This window comes from Schistocerca nitens, chromosome 12, assembly GCF_023898315.1.
Source record: "Schistocerca nitens isolate TAMUIC-IGC-003100 chromosome 12, iqSchNite1.1, whole genome shotgun sequence".
Lineage (NCBI taxonomy): Eukaryota > Metazoa > Arthropoda > Insecta > Orthoptera > Acrididae > Schistocerca > Schistocerca nitens.
This window is the reverse complement of record NC_064625.1, coordinates 100,044,880-100,066,135: the sequence shown is the minus strand read 5'-3', so window position 1 is coordinate 100,066,135 and position 21,256 is coordinate 100,044,880. Positions and strand designations below refer to the sequence as shown.

General features: G+C 45.4%; 1 protein-coding gene and 1 pseudogene across 1 annotated transcript in view; both read right to left on the bottom strand.

Moving 5' to 3' along the window:
• The window catches only part of LOC126214933 (protogenin A-like), a 323,877-nt gene that overhangs the window by 225,917 nt on the left and 76,704 nt on the right, over positions 1-21,256 (bottom strand). The window lies entirely within an intron of this gene.
• Positions 8,403-8,501, bottom strand: LOC126215474 (U6 spliceosomal RNA; annotated as a pseudogene).

Sequence of the window (21,256 nt, the reverse complement as noted above, 5' to 3'; positions counted from 1 at the left end):
GGTGATCCACACAGTGAAGCACTGCCTTCGCCACCAGGACAAGGATTGATACCTACAGGGCATGCACGCCCTTCTTTCGCTCTGGAGGAAGGCCATACAGCGGGATGGAGATTACGTGGAAAAATAAGCAGTGTAAGTAAAACACTATTCTTTCGTGTAATTCTCATTCCTCTACATCTACATGGATGCTCTGCAATTCACACTTAAGTGCCTCGCAGAGGGTTCATCGAACCATTTTTATACTACCCTACCATTCCACTCTCGAATGGCACATAAGAAAAAGCAACACCTGAATCTTTCCGTTCGAGCCCCGATTTCTCTTATTTTATTATGATAGTCATTTCTCCCTACGTAGGTGGGTGTCAACAAAATATTTTCGCATTCGGAAGAGAAAGTTGGTGATTGAAATTTCGTAAATAGACGTCGCCGCTAAGAAAACCGCCTTTGTTTGAGTGACTGCCACTCGTCTAACTCCCGTGCCGTATCAGTGACACTCTCACCCCTATTGCGCCGTAACACGAAACGAGCTGACCTTCTTTGCACTTTTTCGATGTCCTCCGTCAATCCTACCTGGTAAGGATCCCACACCGCGCAGCAACATTCCAGCAGAGGACGGACAAGTGTAATGTAGGCTGTCTCTTTCGTGGGTTTGTCGCATCTTCTAAGTGTTCTGCCAACAAAGCGCAGTCTTTGTTTCGCCTTCCCCACAATATTATCTATGTGGTCTTTCCAATTTAAGTGGCTCGTAATTGTAATTCCTAGGTATTTAGTCGAATTGACAGCCCTTAGATTTGTGCGATTTATCGTATACGCAAAATTTATCGGATTTCTTTTAGCACCCATGTGGATGATCTTGCACTTTTCTTTGTTTAGTGCCAATTACCACTTTTCGCACCATATAGAAATTCTCTCTAGATCATATTGTAATTGGAATTGATCGTTTTATGATTTTACTAGACGGTAAATTACAGCGTCATCTGCAAACAATCTAAGGGGGCTGCTTAGATTATCCCCTAGATCATTTACATAAATCAGGAACAGCAGAGGGCCTATGACAACCTTGCGGAACGTCAGATATCACTTTGTTCTATTCGATGATGTACCGTCTATCACGACGAACTGTGACCTTGTAAGCAGGCTGTTTAGGTTTTTATATTGGTAACGCCACGTAGCGCTCTGTATGAAAATCACCGGCTGTGCTGTGTGCAGTCTGTGGCTGGCTGGTATTGTTGTAATATTCGCTATAGTAGTGTTGGGCAGTTGGATGTGAAAAGCGCGTAGCGTTGCGCAGTTGGAGGTGAGCCGCCAGGAGTGGTGGATGTGGGGGGAGAGATGGAGTTTTGAGAGCGGATGATCTGCACGTTTGTCCATCAGAGACAGTAAATTTCTAAGACTGAACTGATATATATATATATATATATATATATATATATAATGACTTTTGAACACTATTAATGTAAATACATTGTTTGTTCTCTATCAAAATCTTTCATTGGCTAACTATGCCTATCAGTAGTTAGTGCCTTCAGTAGTTAGAATCTTTTATTTAGCTGGCAGTATTGGCGCTCGCTGTAATGCAGTAGTTCGAGTAACGAAGATTTTTGTTAGGTAAGTGATTCATGAAAGGTATAGGTTATTGTTAGTCAGGGCCATTCTTTTGTAGGGATTATTGAAAGATTGCGTTGTGCTAAAAATATTGTGTCAGTTTATTGATGATCTGAATAAGTAATGAGAGAAATGTCTGTGCACGTTCAGTTTTGCTCAGCTGTTTGAAAATCAAATAACGTAAGGGGTTTATCAGCACAATCATTCATAAATTTTTCTAAGGGGAGGTTTCAACTACTCTGAGAGGAAAACACGAATCCAGTCACACAACTATGACGATCTCCATATCCAAACAATTTAATAGTCGCTTGTGAAGAACGGTATCAAAAGCATTCTAGAAATCTAGGAATATGGGAACGATCTGAGATCCCTTGTCGACAGCACTCATTACTTCATAGGAATAAAGAGCTAGCTATGTTGCACAAGAACGATATTTTCTGAATCCGTGTTGGTTATGTACCAATAAGTCATTTTTTAAGGTGATTCATAATGTTCGTGAATTGTTGAAGAAAAAAATGCGGTGCATTACTTTCTGGGCATCCCTCGTATTTGTAAAAACAGGTCAAGTTACCAACTCGTTTTCAAATGGTTGTAGCACGGAGACGGTACGTTTCCGGACGAGGGTTCCACTTGAAACTACACTCCTGGAAATGGAAAAAAGAACACATTGACACCGGTGTGTCAGACCCACCATACTTGCTCCGGACACTGCGAGAGGGCTGTACAAGCAATGATCACACGCACGGCACAGCGGACACACCAGGAACCGCGGTGTTGGCCGTCGAATGGCGCTAGCTGCGCAGCATTTGTGCACCGCCGCCGTCAGTGTCAGCCAGTTTGCCGTGGCATACGGAGCTCCATCGCAGTCTTTAACACTGGTAGCATGCCGCGACAGCGTGGACGTGAACCGTATGTGCAGTTGACGGACTTTGAGCGAGGGCGTATAGTGGGCATGCGGGAGGCCGGGTGAACGTACCGCCGAATTGCTCAACACGTGGGGCGTGAGGTCTCCACAGTACATCGATGTTGTCGCCAGTGGTCGGCGGAAGGTGCACGTGCCCGTCGACCTGGGACCGGACCGCAGCGACGCACGGATGCACGCCAAGACCGTAGGATCCTACGCAGTGCCGTAGGGGACCGCACCGCCACTTCCCAGCAAATTAGGGACACTGTTGCTCCTGGGGTGTCGGCGAGGACCATTCGCAACCGTCTCCATGAAGCTGGGCTACGGTCCCGCACACCGTTAGGCCGTCTTCCGCTCACGCCCCAACATCGTGCAGCCCGCCTCCAGTGGTGTCGCGACAGGCGTGAATGGAGGGACGAATGGAGACGTGTCGTCTTCAGCGATGAGAGTCGCTTCTGCCTTGGTGCCAATGATGGTCGTATGCGTGTTTGGCGCCGTGCAGGTGAGCGCCACAATCAGGACTGCATACGACCGAGGCACACAGGGCCAACACCCGGCATCATGGTGTGGGGAGCGATCTCCTACACTGGCCGTACACCACTGGTCATCGTCGAGGGGACACTGAATAGTGCACGGTACATCCAAACCGTCATCGAACCCATCGTTCTACCATTCCTAGACCGGCAAGGGAACTTGCTGTTCCAACAGGACAATGCACGTCCGCATGTATCCCGTGCCACCCAACGTGCTCTAGAAGGTGTAAGTCAACTACCCTGGCCAGCAAGATCTCCGGATCTGTCCCCCATTGAGCATGTTTGGGACTGGATGAAGTGTCGTCTCACGCGGTCTGCACGTCCAGCACGAACGCTGGTCCAACTGAGGCGCCAGGTGGAAATGGCATGGCAAGCCGTTCCACACGACTACATCCAGCATCTCTACGATCGTCTCCATGGGAGAATAGCAGCCTGCATTGCTGCGAAAGGTGGATATACACTGTACTAGTGCCGACATTGTGCATGCTCTGTTGCCTGTGTCTATGTGCCTGTGGTTCTGTCAGTGTGATCATGTGATGTATCTGACCCCAGGAATGTGTCAATAAAGTTTCCCCTTCCTGGGACAATGAATTCACGGTGTTCTTATTTCAATTTCCAGGAGTGTATTATCTACTCATTCTTGTCTACAAGCTCTGGAAGTTTGTAACGTGAATTTCCAAACAGCCTGTAGAAAGTAGAGATAGGCAAACTGAAACACGTAACTGTTTCGAAACAAATGAAACAGTAAAATGTAATGTTTCGATACGCTGTTTCGAAACAGTGAAACAGTTTGTGTTTCGTAATCTAATAAACCTACACATTTTATCAACTTGAATGTCTACCGTATAAGTATGTCCATATAAACACAAATGAGGTGTGAGAGCGCTGATCATATTTTCATACTTTCTCCAATATCACTTAGGCGTCTTGGCAGTTTCGTATTTCTGCAGCAAATGCGCTGCTTTCGTGTCGTGTGGCTTTCATACTTTTCAATTGGCTGAGGACAGCCATAGCTGAAGACAGAAGAACCACCACGAGCGGAACTGGAGGTGGGAGCAAACTGCAGAAACAACGGATATGCTACTGCGATTCCCACATTCCGTTAGTATGGGTAATATATACATCCTAATAATTTCCATGCACACAAAGGGAATCATTGTGGATAATAGGCAAACGCCAAATAATTCGAATAAATAACAAAATATAACAGAAAAAAATTTTGTCTTTCAAGGTGTTTCGAACCGTTACTATAAATTCACCATGCTTTCCTAGTCCTTCCCGTTCACCATTACACTATCAGTGATATGTCAAACAGATTGCTTGCAATTATACCTACATCAAATTTATGTATATGTCTAATAACTGTCCGTTAGTATGGGTAATATACCCATCCTGCTAATTTCCATGCACACAAGGGAATCATTGAGGATAACAGGCACAGTGACTATAGACTCACAAATAACGCCAAATAATTCGAATAAATAACAAAATATAACAAAAAAAATTTTGTCTTTCAAGGTGTTTCGAACCGTTACTATAAATTCACCATGCTTTCCTAGTCCTTCCCGTTCACCATTACACTATCAGTGATATGTCAAACAGATTGTTTGCAATTATACCTACATCAAATTTATGTATATGTCTAATAACTGTCACTCTACGCCTTTTTTTATTCAAAATAATGTAGGCTTACTTACGTTTCTTAATATGATTACTGTACATGAACAGAGAAGCGTATGTTATCAAAAAGTGTAATTTAACTGAATGATTTTCACATATTTATTATTTTGAATGTGAATGGTATGCGTTGTTTTATTGCTTGGTTAGTGTTTATAAAGCAGATGCTACGCCATTTCGGAATATGACAGTCAGCTAGAAACGAAGCTTTATTTTCGGATATCTTAAGCTTCATGCTATTGCATATCAAAAAGATTTTGACAGTCTTGAAAGTGTTTCATGAAGTGGCATGTTAAATGTGTTTCAGTACCTGTGCCGAGCCCGAATCTCGTCCGACACAGAGGGGAAGGAAACATCACTGTTTCGATACAATTAGTCCGTTCCAAGCACTGGTGGACTGAAACAGCCTTATTTTGAAACAACGATACAGTTTGTGTGTGTGGCTCGAGACCGAATCTGGCCCAGTTATCCGAGACAGGGGTGGAATGAAACACCACTGTTTAGAAACAGTGAACCGTAGCCGTTCCGAATGGTTCAAATGTCTCTGAGCACTATGGGACTCAACAGCTGAGGTCATTAGTCCCCTAGAACTTAGAACTAGTTAAACCTAACTAACCTAAGGACATCACAAACATCCATGCCAGAGGCAGGATTCGAACCTGCGACCGTAGCGGTCTTGCGGTTCCAGACTGCAGCGCCTTTAACCGCAGGGCCACTTCGGCCGACAGCCGTTCCGAAACACTGAAATAGTTCCACGTATCGATACACTGTATCGAAACATAGAAACAGTGGCCAAGTCTGGTAGAAAGTATATTTGAAATCAAAAGTGAGAATGCTTTCCATTCAAATCGTTTTCATTCGTCACTTCCCCTGAACAAAAGAACGTCATAACTTAATCTCTTATGGAATACGCTGCAGTGACACAGCGGTTCTCACCTACAAAAGCGTATCTTTTTGTCGATTGTGCTAGCTGGCACGTGAATGCACTTGCTGGTCTTTCGCCGCCTTATGTAACCCCGATACACATTTCAGTATAATGTCAACATTATCACGCCTATCAATTTCAGTACTTACGAGGGGTGGCTAGAAAAAAACCGGACTAGTACTGGTGAAACAATAAAACGAATGCCATAAGGCTGAAAGTCGCGTGGCCTGTCACGTGACTCTCGCTCCGCCTACTGCTCGAGTTTCATCTGCCTCCTGCACTCAGTCTGCCCGTGGCGTCTGTTTTAAGTAGTTGACGTTTTGTCTGTGCGTCGGACAATGTTGAGTGTACAGAAAGAACAGCGTGTTAACATCAAATTTTGTTTCAAACTAGGAAAATCTGCAAGTGAAACGTTTGTAACGTTACAACAAGTGTACGGCGATGATTGTTTATCGCGAACACAAGTGTTTGAGTGGTTTAAACGATTTAAAGATGGCCGCGAAGACACCAGTGATGACACTCGCACTGGCAGACCATTGTCAGCAAAAACTGATGCAAACATTGAAAAAATCGGTAAACTTGTTCGACAAGATCGCCGTTTAACAATCAGAGCAGTGTCTGAGTTAACAGGAGTTGCCAAGGAAAGTGTCGAGCAAGTTTACCGATTTTTTCAATGTTTGCATCAGTTTTTGCTGACAATGGTCTGCCAGTGCGAGTGTCATCACTGGTGTCTTCGCGGCCATCTTTAAATCGTTTAAACCACTCAAACACTTGTGTTCGCTATAAACAATCATCGCCGTACACTTGTTGTAACATCACAAACGTTTCACTTGCAGATTTTCCTAGTTTGAAACAAAATTTGATGTTAACACGCTGTTCTTTCTGTACACTCAACATTTTCCGACGCACAGACAAAACGTCAACTACTTAAAACAGACGCCACGGGCAGACTGAGTGCAGGAGGCAGATGAAACTCGAGCAGTAGGCGGAGCGAGAGTCACGTGACAGGCCACGCGACTTTCAGCCTTATGGCATTCGTTTTATTGTTTCACCAGTACTAGTCCGGTTTTTTTCTAGCCGCACCTCGTATATGCAGGAATGTGCACTTACTAGTCATTACTGCGAACGTACATTCTATCACTTCTCGAGCTTTATAAAAACGCATGTTGAAATTAGTTTGCTCTGGTCCCGAGTTTTGACACTGGGAATGGTCTCATTACGTAAGTCTACAGTTCAGTTGCCTCGTGACCGGTGGTTGGGGACAACGTATACAGCTCCACTGGACATCCAAGGCTTACTCTTCCTTCTACAACTACATCCATACTCCGCAAGCCACGTGACGGTGTGTGGCGGAGGGTTCACCTTGAGTACCTCTATCGCTTCTCCCTTCTATTCCAGTCTCGTATTGTTCGTAGAAAGAAGGATTGTCGGTATGCCTCTGTGTGGGCTCTAATCTCTCTGATTTTATCCTAATGGTCTCTTCACGAGATACACGTAGGAGGAAGCAATATACTGCTTGACTCCTCGGTGACGGTATGTTCTCGAAACTTCAACAAAAGACCGTACCGAGCTACTGAGCGTCTCTCCTGCAGTCTTCCACTGGAGTTTAACTCTCATCTCCGTAATGCTTTCGCGATTACTAAATGATCCTGTAACGAAGCGCGCTGCTCTCCGTTGGATCTTCTCTATCTGTTCTATCAATCCTATCTGGTACGGATCCCACACCGGTGAGCAACATTCAGACAGTGGGCGAACAAGTGTACTGTAGCCTACTTCCTTTGCCGGCCGCGATGGTCTAGCGGTTCTAGGCGCTCAGTCCGGAACCGCGGGACTGCTACGGTCGCAGGTTCGAATCCTGCCTCGGGCATGGATGTGTGTGATGTCCTTAGGTTAGTTAGGTTTAAGTAGTTCTAAGTTCTAGGGGACTGATGACCACAGATGTTAAGTCCCATAGTGCTCAGAGCCATTTGAACCATTTTTTTACTTCCTTTGTTTTCGCACTGCATTTCCTTAGCATTCTTCCAATGAATCTCAGTCTGGCATCTGCTTTACCGACGATTAATTTTATATGGTCATTCCATTTTAAATCACTCCTAATGCCTACTCCCAGATAATTTATGGAATTAACTGCTTCCATTTGCTGGCCTGCTATATTGTAGCTAAATGATAAAGGCGCTTTCTTTCTATGTATTCGCAGCACATTACGCTTGTCTACATTGAGATTCGATTGCCATTCCCTGCACCATACGTCAATCCGTTGCAGATCCTCCTGCATTTCAGTACAATTTTCCATTGTCACAACCTCTCAATATACTACAGCATCATCCGCAACACGCCTCAGTGAACTTCCCATGTTATCCACAAGATCATTTATATATATATATATATATATATATATATATATATATATATATATATATATATATTGTGAGTAGTAACAGTCCTACGACATTCCCCTGCGGCACACCTGATATCACTCTTAATTTGGAAGACTTCTCTCCGTGCTGCGTTCTGTTATCTAGGAACGCTTCAATCCAATCACACAATTGGTCTGACAGTCAATATGCTCTTACTTTGTTCATTAAATGACTGTGGGGAACTGTATGAAACGCCTTGCGGCAGTCAAGAAACACGGCATCTACCTGGGAACCCTTGTCTATGGCCCTCTGAGTCTGGTGGACGAATAGAGGGAGCTGGGTTGCACACGATCATGTTTTTCGAAGCCCATGCTGCTGATTCCTACAGAGTAGATTTCTAGAAAAATGTGGGACGCTTCACGATTTTGCGTGTCATCCTTGTGCAGGAGCCATGCTAATCTGTATCGGAAAATTTTAGTTTATGTACCGCCAAAGCGAGATAAAAGAAAGCTTTGAGGGGAGCGTGGCTCTTGTAGAGAACCCGGTGACAGGGGGACGTGCCTCAACACTGCGGGAACACTGCTCCTAGCTAAGTGGCTTATCACCTGGCGTCGCTATCCGCCACGTGTCGCTTTATCAGCAGCGGCCAGTGACTCAACAACAGGTTTCATTCTCCTGTCAACCGCTGCCGCGAGTCACGCTTACAAGTACGGTACGTCCACTGTTCGGAACTGCGTGCGTGGTCGCTGTGTCCTCTGACCTCGCCACCAGCCCTTGAGGTCCAGGGCTCTGATTCAACCTGCAGTAGAAGAAGAAGTAGTAGCAGTAGTTGTTGTTGTTATGGTCCGTATTCCAAAGACTGCGATGCTTCAACCTGTGCAAACCTCTCCATCTCTGCATTAACTACTGCTACCTACATCCACTTGAACCTGCTTATTGCACTCAACCTCTAGACTCCCTCGACAATATTCACCCTCCACACTTCCTTTCAGTGCTAAATTGACGACTCCTTGAGGCGTAGCGCCGTATACCGATCCTGCCTTGGAGGCGGTTGAGTAGGAAATGTGTCTCAGAGCTGGATAGTGACAGATGGTGACGCGAGACTGGACGCGCGCATGTAGTTTATGTATCAGCTGATAGAGGACAGTACTGGATAGGGGACTTTGATTTAGCTTCGATTGTGCCCACTAGAGCGCACTATAGTAATAGAATGTTTTTCATAAACTGTTCTAGTATTTTCATAAAGTGTTATTATGTTTGTTGTTGTTGTTGTTGTTGTGGTCTTCAGCCCTGGTTTGATGCAGCTCTCCATGCTACTCTATCCTGTGCAAGCTTCTTCATCTCCCAGTACCTACTGCAACCTACATCCTTCTGAATCTGCTTAGTGTATTGATCTCTTGGTCTCCCTCTACGATTTTTACCCTCCACGCTGCCCTCCAATGCTAAATTTGTGATCCCTTGATGCCTCAAAACATGTCCTACCAACCGATCCCTTCTTCTAGTCAAGTTGTGCCACAAACTTCTCTTCTCCCCAATCCTATTCAATACCTCCTCATTAGTTACGTGATCTACCCACCTTATCTTCAGCATTCTTCTGTAGCACCACATTTCGAAAGCTTCTATTCTCTTCTTGTCTTGTTAGTGTATGTAAAATGTTATAAATGTGTTTTAGCAGAACGAATGATGCGTGAGTGTAGTTTAAGGTTAATATGAAGATAATTGTTTAACGAGTTATGTAGTGGGATTTAGTGTGGGAACATTTCGAAGAAGTATGGATGTGGACAAAGGGGATTTCTGTAGAACAGATTTGTAAAGTAAGTTTATGGTAAAGGGATAGTTAATTCAGGTATAAGTAACAATAGTAAATAACTTTGTGAATAAGCAAAACTTCAGCATATTAGATAATTACGTCTGTAAAAGGTGCAGTCGTTAGGTTTACTATTTTGCGATTGGTTATTGATGAAAAGCGCGGACTGACGCGGGAGAATGTTGTTTTGCTATTGGCTGGTGAGTAAACTGACCAATGGTAAACCAATATTCTTCGCGCGCCTTTCTCTGCTGGTAGAGAAGACAGAGTATTCTAGAGAGGAGTCAGAGCCTAGCCATGAAACAGTTCGGACGTGTGTAGTAGTAGTTCCGATGGAAATGATAAGTTGCCGGATCTAGCAGTGTTTCATACATCAAAAGTGTTGTAAAGTGACGGCATAATTATTCCGATGGGTGTGTAGAAATTTCGGAATTTTTAAGTGAATTTTGTGATGAGAAAGACATAAATTCCGTGTGGCGTATTGAGCAGGTCGGTGCCTAAAAACTATGACTCCATTAGGTACCGACAGACTTAATATTTGTCGAGCATTCTGAATCAAAAACAATCCGTATTTTTGTAGCTATTAACCTTTTCGGGAAATGCAACACCATAAACTTGCTAAATGAGTGAAAGGGATTGTGAGTAACTGTGTTGAGACTAGCACGGGCTTGGCAGTGATACTTGTTCAACTAAACTTCAGAATATATTAAGGACAAAATTTCCAACCTTTCATTTCGTGCGAAAACTTTCTCCCGAAACGTAGATTAGTGACTTTAATTGCAGCCTGTTCCACGTAGAAGTACAGTAGGTTTCGCTCGGCTTCCCTACTGATGATCTGCTGAGACAATGTTCACAGGTAGGTGCAGGTACGTTACATAGGGACGGAAGGAACCGCGCAGCCGCATCCTCCATGTATAAGGATCAACCGATTCATTCTTCCAATCAAGTTATAGAATTTTGGAACAAGTATTATCTTCGAGTATAATGACTTTTCTGGAGACTAGAAATCTACTCTGTAGGAATCAGCACGGGTTTCGAAAAAGACGATCGTGTGAAATCCAGCTCGCTCTATTCGCCCACGAGACTCAGAGGGCCACAGACACGGGTTCCCAGGAAGATGCCGTGTTTCTTGACTTCCGCAAGGCGTTTCATACAGTTCCCAACAGTCGTTTAATGTACAAAGTAAAGAGCATATGGAATATCAGACCAATTGTATGATTGGATTGAAGAATTCCTAGATAACAGAACGTAGCATGTCATTCTCAATGGAGAGAAGTCTTCCGAAGTAAGAGTGATTTCAGGTGTGCCGCAGAGGAGTGTCGTAGGACCGTTGCTATTCACAACATATATAAATGACCTTGTGGATAACATCGGAAGTTCACTGAGGCTATTTGCGGATGATGCTGTAGTATATAGAGAGGTTGTGACAATGGAAAATTGTACTGAAATGCAGGAGGATCGGCAACGAATTCACGCATGGTGCAGGGAATGGCAATCGAATCTCAATGTAGACAAGTGTAATGTGCTGCGAATACAAAGAAAGAAATATCCTTTATCATTTAGCTACAATATAGCAGTTCAGCAACTGAAAGCAGTTAATTCCATAAATTATCTGGGAGTAGGCATTAGAAGTAATTTAAAATGGAATGACCATATAAAATTAATCGTCGGTAAAGCAGATGCCAGACTGAGATTCATTGGAAGAATCCTGAGGAAATGCAGTCCGAAAACGAAGGAAGTAGGTTACAGTACACTTGTTCGCCCACTGTTTGAATGTTGCTCACCGGTGTGGGATCCGTACCAGATGAGGTTGATAGAAGAGAGAGAGAAGATCCAACGGAGAGCAGCGCGCTTCGTTACAGAATCATTTAGTAATCGCGAAAGCGTTACGGAGATGATAAACTCCAGTGGAAGAGAGACGCTCAGTAGCTCTGCCAGCGATTTCTTAGCTTTTCCTCCCATATGGATCACGAATTCTGGATGGATACCATCGAATCCAGGCGTCCTAAGAGCCATTGAAGGGTACGAACAAACCTCGTTGTGAATATTCGGCCATAGATACGCTTGGCAAGACTGACGGAACAATGACTTTTTGGAAAAGATTTGTTTCTCCGATGAGGCTCGTTTCATGTATTCGGCAAACTAAACGTTTGTATAAGGGGTCATGGCATACTCATGTCACACGTGAAACGGAAAGAGACAGTCCCGAGGTCAATTTTTGGTGTGGACTAATGCACAAATGCATTTGGTGCATTTCATGGAATCTGCCGTCAACGGTGCCACAATTGGAGCACCTGCAGTCTAATATCACATACCAGCAGAATGGGGCAACCCTTCCCCCCCCCCCCCCCCCCACTTACTAGTCCCTAAAGTCCATCAATTTCTAGATGAAAAGTTTCCGGATAGGTGGGTTGAACGAGATAGTCCAATTCGCTGGCTGCTACAATATCCTGACCTCACATCACAAGACTCCCTCCTGTGGGGTTTTGTAAAGGATCTGCTGTATCGAACCAACGTCAGAGACCTACAGTACTTGGAGGCACGCATTTGCAATGCATTGGAACATGTCACGGTGGAGATATTGAATCGCAAGAGATCTTGAACGTACGTGGAGAGAAATGGAATTCCAGCTAGATGTAATTCTTGCCACTAGGGGTGCACACACTGATCTGTATGACTGAGGAAACAATGAGTTACCACATGTTGAAAAATATTTGTTAATGTCTAGAATAGTTTTAAAGTTATTACCGTCTTAAGCTGTAAAGATGCTTTATGAACAACCTGTAATAGCGGGATTTGAGAGCTGGAAGCCTACGTCCCCTATCTGTTTGGTGCTCCATTTACCGCAAATATTCTGCTGTAACATAGGTTTAAAGTACCTGCACTTGAGGGAAATGAATATTTGAAAAGCATTCGTAGTAAAATTAGAGGAGTACATGGTTGACGTAATTCATTTAACAACTACACTGAAGAGACAAACAAACTGGTACATCTGTCTAATATCGTATAGGGCCTCGTGAGCACGCAGAAGTGCCGCAACACGACGTGGCATAGACTTGACTAATGTCTGAAGTGGTGCTGGAGGGAACCGACACCAAAAATACTGCAGGGCTGTCCATAAGCCCGTAAGAGTACGAGAGGGTGGTGGTCTCTTCTGAACAGCACGTTGCAAGGCATCCCAGATGTGCTCGATGATGTTCATATCTGGGGAGTCTGGTGGCCAGCGGAAGTGTTTAAACTGAGAAGAATGTACCTGGAGCCACTCTGTAGCAATTCTGAACGTGCAGCGTGTCGCATTGTCCTGCTGGAATTGTCCACGTCCGTCGAAATGCACACTGGACATGAACGGATGCAGGTGATCAGACAGGATGCTTACGTACGTGTCACCTGTCAGAGACGTATCAGGAGTCCCACATCACTCCAACTGCACACGCCCCACACAATTACAGAACCTCCACCAGCTCGAACAATCCCCTGCTGACATGCAGGGTCCATGGATTCATGAGGTTGTCTCCATACCCGTACACGCCCATCCGCTCGATGCAATGTGAAACAACACTCTTCCGACCAGGCAACACGTTTCTAGTCATCAACAGTCCAATGTCGGTGTTGACGGGCCCAGACCAGGTGTAAAGCTCTGTGTCGTGCAGTCATCAAGGGTACACCAGTGGGCGTTCGGCTCCGAAAGCCCATATCGATTATGTTTCGTTGAATGGTTCGCACGATGACGTGTTGCTGGCCAAGCATTGAAATCTGCAGCAGTTTGAAGAAGGCTGCACTTCTGTCACGTTGAACGATTCTCTTCAGTCATCGTTGGTCCCATTCTTGTAGGATCATTTTCTGGCCGCAGCGATGTCAGAGATGTTTTACTGGAATCCTGGTATTCATGGTACACTCGTGAAATGGTGGTACTGGAAAATCCCGACTTCATCGCAAATAACCTGCCATTGTAGCAGCAGTAACCGATCTAACAACTGCGCCAGAAACTTGTTGACTTATACAGAGGGAAAAGTATTTAAACCGGCAACCTCTGGGAGGTTGTAGGAGACATCAAAATTAATATTTTTCCCTAATGTCATTTTTTCCTATGAGGAGTATTTAAACCGGTAGAGAAATATTTCTATGGCGGCAAATTATTTGAACCAACAAACAGTTTTCCATTTTTTATGACCAAGAGACAACACATTAACACAACGCAATTTCAATTACAGTAGATTTTCAAAAATGCCTCCATTGACACGTAAATAAAGGTTACACCGTCGGATCATGTTCTGTCTGACACGGGCAAATACCCCAGGAGTATCCTGAATTGTTCCTGCTGCTGCTGCTGCTGCTGCTACTATTCGGGCAACCAGATCCTCTTCTGATGCAACAGGAGTTGCGTAAACAAGGTTGCGCATCTCCCCTCACACAATAAGGCCAGAGGGGACATATCTGGGGATCGAGCAGGCCATGGTACAGGACCACCTCTGCCAATCGACGCACACGACGACTGAAATGTGCCGGCGCCCCGTCATGTTAGAACCACATGCGTTGTTTTCCAGCAATTCTGGCGATGTTCTGACGAGAAAATTGTAATAGTGCCTGCCATTTAATGGCCTAGGTAGCAGATACGGCCCAATTAAACAGTCTCCAACCACACCGGCCCACACATCAACGAAGAACCGCACTTGACGAGCGCTAGTAACTGTGGCATGTGGGTTATCCTCACTCCAAACATGAGAATTGTGCATGTTGAAGACTCCATCACGCCCGAACGTTGCTTCATTGGTGAACAACACAGGGGATGGAAATGTAGGATGCATTTCACACTGTTCCAGGTACCACTGCGAAAACTGTGCTCTGGGTGGATAATCAACTGGTTCCTGATCATGGACACGCTGTAAGTGAAATGAGCGTTACAATTGCTCTCGAAGGACTGTTCTTACGTTCGTCTGATTCGTCCCCATGTTACATGCAATTTCACGAGTGCTGTTTGAAGGATCGCGCTCCACATGCTGCAAGACAGCTTCCTCAAATTGCAGCGTTCTTACCGTGCGACGGCGTCCCTGTCCAGGTAATCTGCTAAATGACCCGGTCTCACGCTGACGTTGGTACAGCAGCAAAGGTCGTATGATGCGGGATACGGCGATTAGGATATTGTTGTTGTTAAACCCGCTGTGCAGGTCGTCCGTAGTGGTGCGCTACGTAGTACGCACCAACCATATCAGTGTACTCACTCCAGGTGTATCGCTTCATTAGTAAACATAAACAGAGACAATGCACTACTACACTGGTGGACAGCAGTTACCTACAACTGAAGAGCGTAATACGGCCTCTAACAATTGAAGAGCGTAATACGGCCTCCACCGGTTTAAATAATCCTCATAGGGAAAAATGACATTAGGGATAAATGTTTGTTTTGATGTCCCCTACAACCTCCCAGAGTTTGTCGGTTTAAATACTTTTCACCCTGTATAGGAGTTGCCGACTGTAGCGCTTTATTCTGCCTGTTTACATATCTCTGTATTTGAATACACATGCCTATACCAGTTTCTTTGGCGCTTCGGTGTATAATAGAAACAAACTCACACAACTGTGTGACTTGATAATTAGACGGTATGAAATGGAATAGCGGACTCACCACTGTTAGAGTTTCACTTGACCCTAAGACTGTAAACAAAATGGTTCAAATGGCTCTAAGCACTATGGGACTTAACATCTGAGGTCATCAGTCCTCTAGACTCAGAACTTCTTACACCTAAAAGGACAGCACACACATCCATGCCCGAGGCAGGATTCGAATCTGCGACCGTAGCAGCAGCGCGGTTCCACTGAAGCGCCTGGAACCGCTCGGTCACAGCGGCCGGCTACGACTGTAAACCCAAGCCTGCAAACTATGGATGTGCGAGCATGTAAATGGGGAGGAATATTCAGGAGAAAGAGACTTCCCTGTTCTATCTTGCCCTAACCAATGTCCTGATTATAATTTTCTACAATTCATTGCCATTTTTGGTCAAATGTGTGAACGGAACGAACACAGGAGCCTGTACGAATTACAGAATGGATTTTTTGCACGAATTTTCATCACCGATCAAAGAGTGGGGCTATCAAAGTGATAAGAGCGAAGTCTAGATCTGAAAAAAAGCTCGAACCCAAACAAGACAATTAACAAATACTTGATTAGCGATTTGTCGTAATCTATATACTATCAATAACAACAGAATCCTAATCGACATTTACACAGAATGATTCAGCTGTCCCTGCCGAGCCGGCCAGTGTGGCCGAGCGGTTCTAGGCGCTAGTCTGGAACCGCGCGACCGCTTCGGTCGCATGTTCGAATCCTGCCTCGGGCATGGCTGTGTGTGATGTCCTTAGGATAGTTAGGTTTAAGTAGTTCTAACTTCTAGGGGACTGATGACAGAAGTTAAGTCCATTAGTGCTCAGAGCCATTTTTGAATGGACGTCAGGGTTTTCGAGTTATTCAAGAACGGCGTACAAAAGTGAACTTAAAACGCTCTTCCACCCTCACACGTCAGGACATCTAATGTATTGTTCATGGCATTCCCTCCTTCCACTATACACAAAATTCGGTCTACTACTATTCCCAATATTCGACCTTTTTTGGTCTCTCTTGATATGGCTGTAACGCTACCATCATAGTCGCTTATTTCGCTAACATTATTAATTTAAACGTGCCCGTGAGAAAAAGAAAGAAAACGGCTTTTGTAAACAATCGGTCCAAACTTCACTCTTACTAGCACAGTAGTTTCAGAGTCAGAAGGCCTCACGGATACAACGATCTCCATGTTTATTTTGTACGGTGGTAGGAGAGAGAGTCGTGAACAGCGTACTAGAATTTCTGCCTTAGGCGACAGAGTCCAGCAGCGGGGATGCGTTTTAATGTCGCTTTTGTACGTTTTTCGTGAATAATTCTCAAGCTACGGCTTCAGTCGAAAACGTACCCCAGTACGCAATTTATCTACATTAAATTTCCTACAAAAATGTCCTGTGCGTTTTTTCTCTAGACCAACAGTTTGCGCAAGCGAGCGAGAGAATATCAAAATCTCGCGCGAGTTTTTGGAGGTCAGATATCTACATCTACATTTATACTCCGCAAGCCACCCAACGGTGTGTGGCGGAGGGCACTTTACGTGCCACTGTCATTACCTCCCTTTTCTGTTCCAGTCGCGTATGGTTCGCGGGAAGAACGACTGCCGGAAAGCCTCCGTGCGCGCTCTATTCTCTCTAATTTTACATTCGTGGTCTCCTCGGGCGGTATAAGTAGGGGGAAGCAATATATTCGATACCTCATCCAGAAACGCACCGCCTCGAAACCTGGACAGCAAGCTTCACCGCGATGCAGAGCGCCTCTCTTGCAGTCTGCCACTCGAATTTGCTAAACATCTCCGTAACGCTATCACGTTTACCAAATAACCCTGTGACGAAACGCGCCGCTCTTCTTTGGATCTTCTCTATCTCCTCCGTCAACCCGATCTGGTACGGATCCCACACTGATGAGCAATACTCAAGTATAGGTCCAACGAGTGTTTTGTAAGCCACCTCCTTTGTTGATGGACTACATTTTGTAAGGACTCTCCCAATGAATCCAACCTGGTACCCGCCTTACCAACAATTAATTTTATATGATCATTCAACTTCAAATCGTTCCGCACGCATCCTCCCAGATAATTTACAGAAGTAACTGCTACCAGTGTTTGTTCCGCTATCATATAATCATACAATAAAGGATCCTTCTTTCTATGTATTCGCAATACATTACATTTGTCTATGTTAAGGGTCAGTTGACACTCCCTGCACCAATGCGTGTTGCATAAAACGACATCGGTAGGGGCACTTGAAGTTTCCTGTACACAGAGTGATTCCGTGATGATGTTACAAACTGTGAGGGATGACGGAGAAGGGTAATTGTATTAATTTGTGGTAAGGGACCCTGGTCCACGAAGCGAAATTCATTCTGATAACTCTTACAGTGGAATACATGTACTGGTACTGTTGTTGCTAAGATTGTAGAGTAGCCAACTTTCAGTGGTGGTAATATGGACCAAAAAGTCTAGTAAACATGAGCTCTAAAATGCATCCCTTAAGGTCTGACCCCTTGTTCAATAGAGGAGGTGCGTTTTACAGTAGTGGAGATAGAACAAGTGTTCGTAGCTCCTTAGGTAAACACTTTAGGGCCCATGTTTACTAGACTTTTTTTTTGGTTATGATCCATACTATCACATCTAAAAGTAGCCTATTCTAAAATCTTAGCAATAAAATTCCCGGTACATTTATCCCACTGTGAAAGGTATCCGAGCGGTTCTAGGCGCTACAGTCTGGAACCGCGCGACCGCTACGGTCGCAGGTTCGAATCCTGCCTCGGGCGTCGATGTGCGTGATGTCCTTAGGTTAGTTAGGTTTAAGTAGTTCTAAGTTCTAGGGGACTGATGACCTCAGCAGTTGAGTCCCATAGTGCTCAGAACCATTTGAAAGGTATCAGCTCAGAACGCTTTTCACTTATAACTTGGTCGTTTCCGGACCAGGTCCCATATCTCAAATGAATATACACTCCTGGAAATGGAAAAAAGAACACATTGACACCGGTGTGTCAGACCCACCATACTTGCTCCGGACACTGCGAGAGGGCTGTACAAGCAATGATCACACGCACGGCACAGCGGACACACCAGGAACCGCGGTGTTGGCCGTCGAATGGCGCTAGCTGCGCAGCATTTGTGCACCGCCGCCGTCAGTGTCAGCCAGTTTACCGTGGCATACGGAGCTCCATCGCAGTCTTTAACACTGGTAGCATGCCGCGACAGCGTGGACGTGAACCGTATGTGCAGTTGACGGACTTTGAGCGAGGGCGTGTAGTGGGCATGCGGGAGGCCGGGTGGACGTACCGCCGAATTGCTCAACACGTGGGGCGTGAGGTCTCCACAGTACATCGATGTTGTCGCCAGTGGTCGGCGGAAGGTGCACGTGCCCGTCGACCTGGGACCGGACCGCAGCGACGCACGGATGCACGCCAAGACCGTAGGATCCTACGCAGTGCCGTAGGGGACCGCACCGCCACTTCCCAGCAAATTAGGTACACTGTTGCTCCTGGGGTATCGGCGAGGACCATTCGCAACCGTCTCCATGAAGCTGGGCTACGGTCCCGCACACCGTTAGGCCGTCTTCCGCTCACGCCCCAACATCGTGCAGCCCGCCTCCAGTGGTGTCGCGACAGGCGTGAATGGAGGGACGAATGGAGACGTGTCGTCTTCAGCGATGAGAGTCGCTTCTGCCTTGGTGCCAATGATGGTCGTATGCGTGTTTGGCGCCGTGCAGGTGAGCGCCACAATCAGGACTGCATACGACCGAGGCACACAGGGCCAACACCCGGCATCATGGTGTGGGGAGCGATCTCCTACACTGGCCGTACACCTCTGGTGATCGTCGAGGGGACACTGAATAGTGCACGGTACATCCAAACCGTCATCGAACCCATCGTTCTACCATTCCTAGACCGGCAAGGGAACTTGCTGTTCCAACAGGACAATGCACGTCCGCATGTATCCCGTGCCACCCAACGTGCTCTAGAAGGTGTACGTCAACTACCCTGGCCAGCAAGATCTCCGGATCTGTCCCCCATTGAGCATGTTTGGGACTGGATGAAGCGTCGTCTCATGCGGTCTGCACGTCCAGCACGAACGCTGGTCCAACTGAGGCGCCAGGTGGAAATGGCATGGCAAGCCGTTCCACAGGACTACATCCAGCATCTCTACGATCGTCTCCATGGGAGAATAGCAGCCTGCATTGCTGCGAAAGGTGGATATACACTGTACTAGTGCCGACATTGTGCATGCTCTGTTGCCTGTGTCAATGTGCCTGTGGTTCTGTCAGTGTGATCATGTTATGTATCTGACCCCAGGAATGTGTCAATAAAGTTTCCCCTTCCTGGGACAATGATTTCACGGTGTTCTTATTTCAATTTCCAGGAGTGTATTTACTATTTTCCATCGTCCCTCACATCATGGAATTATCCTGCATGTTTAGCTCTTTCTGAAAAAAACTTGAATATAAAAATTAAAATTAAAAAAGTAATAGCTGAATGTTTGGTGAAATGTTTTGTCTGAAAGTACCAACTTCTGTACCCAAATGAAGAACCTAACTGCCGATGAATCTAAATGCCTTCAACTGGTTAAACGGGCACAAAAAAGAAAAGGAGTGACGGGGAGTTCTGGTTGAACATGACAATCCAACAGCGCAAACCACTACATATTCACAATCATTAAGAGAAATATGCAATCTTCCTCAAAAGAATTGTAATGTCAATTCTACAGAAGTGTCACCAAAGAGATTAGGCAATGAACAATTTCTTACAGATATCTGTACTGAAAAGTGAAATATGAATATCCCTATGATTTTTATCTGTCCATTATCACTGAGAAAAACAGGACTACGCTACAGGGAAAGACAGGTAATATACAATAGATACAACAACCAATAGGGAACAATAAGAATGGAAGATCTAGAATGAAGTCGTCGGATTAAAAAGGGTGTAAGACAGGGATACAGTGTTTCACTCGTACTGTTCAATACAAATGTCGAAGAAGCAGTGATGGAAGTACACTACTGGCCATTAAAATTGCTACACCAAGAAGAAATGCAGATGATAAACGGGTATTCATTGGACAAATATATTATACTAGAACTGACATGTGATTACATTTCCACGCAATTTGGGGGCATAGATCCTGAAAAATCAGTACCCAGAACAACCACCTCTGGCAGTAATAACTGCCTTGATACGCCAGGGCATTGAGTCAAACAGAGCTTGGATGGCGTGTACAGATACAGCTGCCCATGTAGCTTCAACACGATACTACAATTCATGAAGAGTAGTGACTGGCGTATTGTGACGAGCCAGTTGCTCGACCACCATTGACCAGACGTTTTCAGTTGGTGAGAGATCTGGAGAATGTGCTGGACAGGGCAGCAGTCGAATTTTTTCTGTATCCAGAAAGGCCCGTACCGGACCTGCAACATGCGGTCGTGCATTATCCTGCTGAAATGTAGGGTTTCGCAGGGATCGAATGAAGTGTAGAGCCACGGGTCGTAACACAGCTGAAATGTAACGTCTAGTGTTGAAAATGCCGTCAAGGCACCCCATACCATCACGCCGGGTGATACGCCAGTATGGCGATGACGAATACACGCTCCCAATGTGCATTCACCGCGATGTCGCCAAACACGAATGCGACCATCGTGATGCTGTAAACAGAACCTGGATTCAACCAAAAAATGACTTTTTGCCATTCGTGCACCCAGGTTCGTCGTTGAGTACACCATCGCAGGCGCTCCTGTCTGTGATGCAGCGTCAAGGGTAACCGCATCCATGGTCTCCGAGCTGATAGTCCATGATGCTGCAAACGCCGTCGAACTGTTCGTGCAGATGGTTGTTGTCTTGCAAACGTCTCC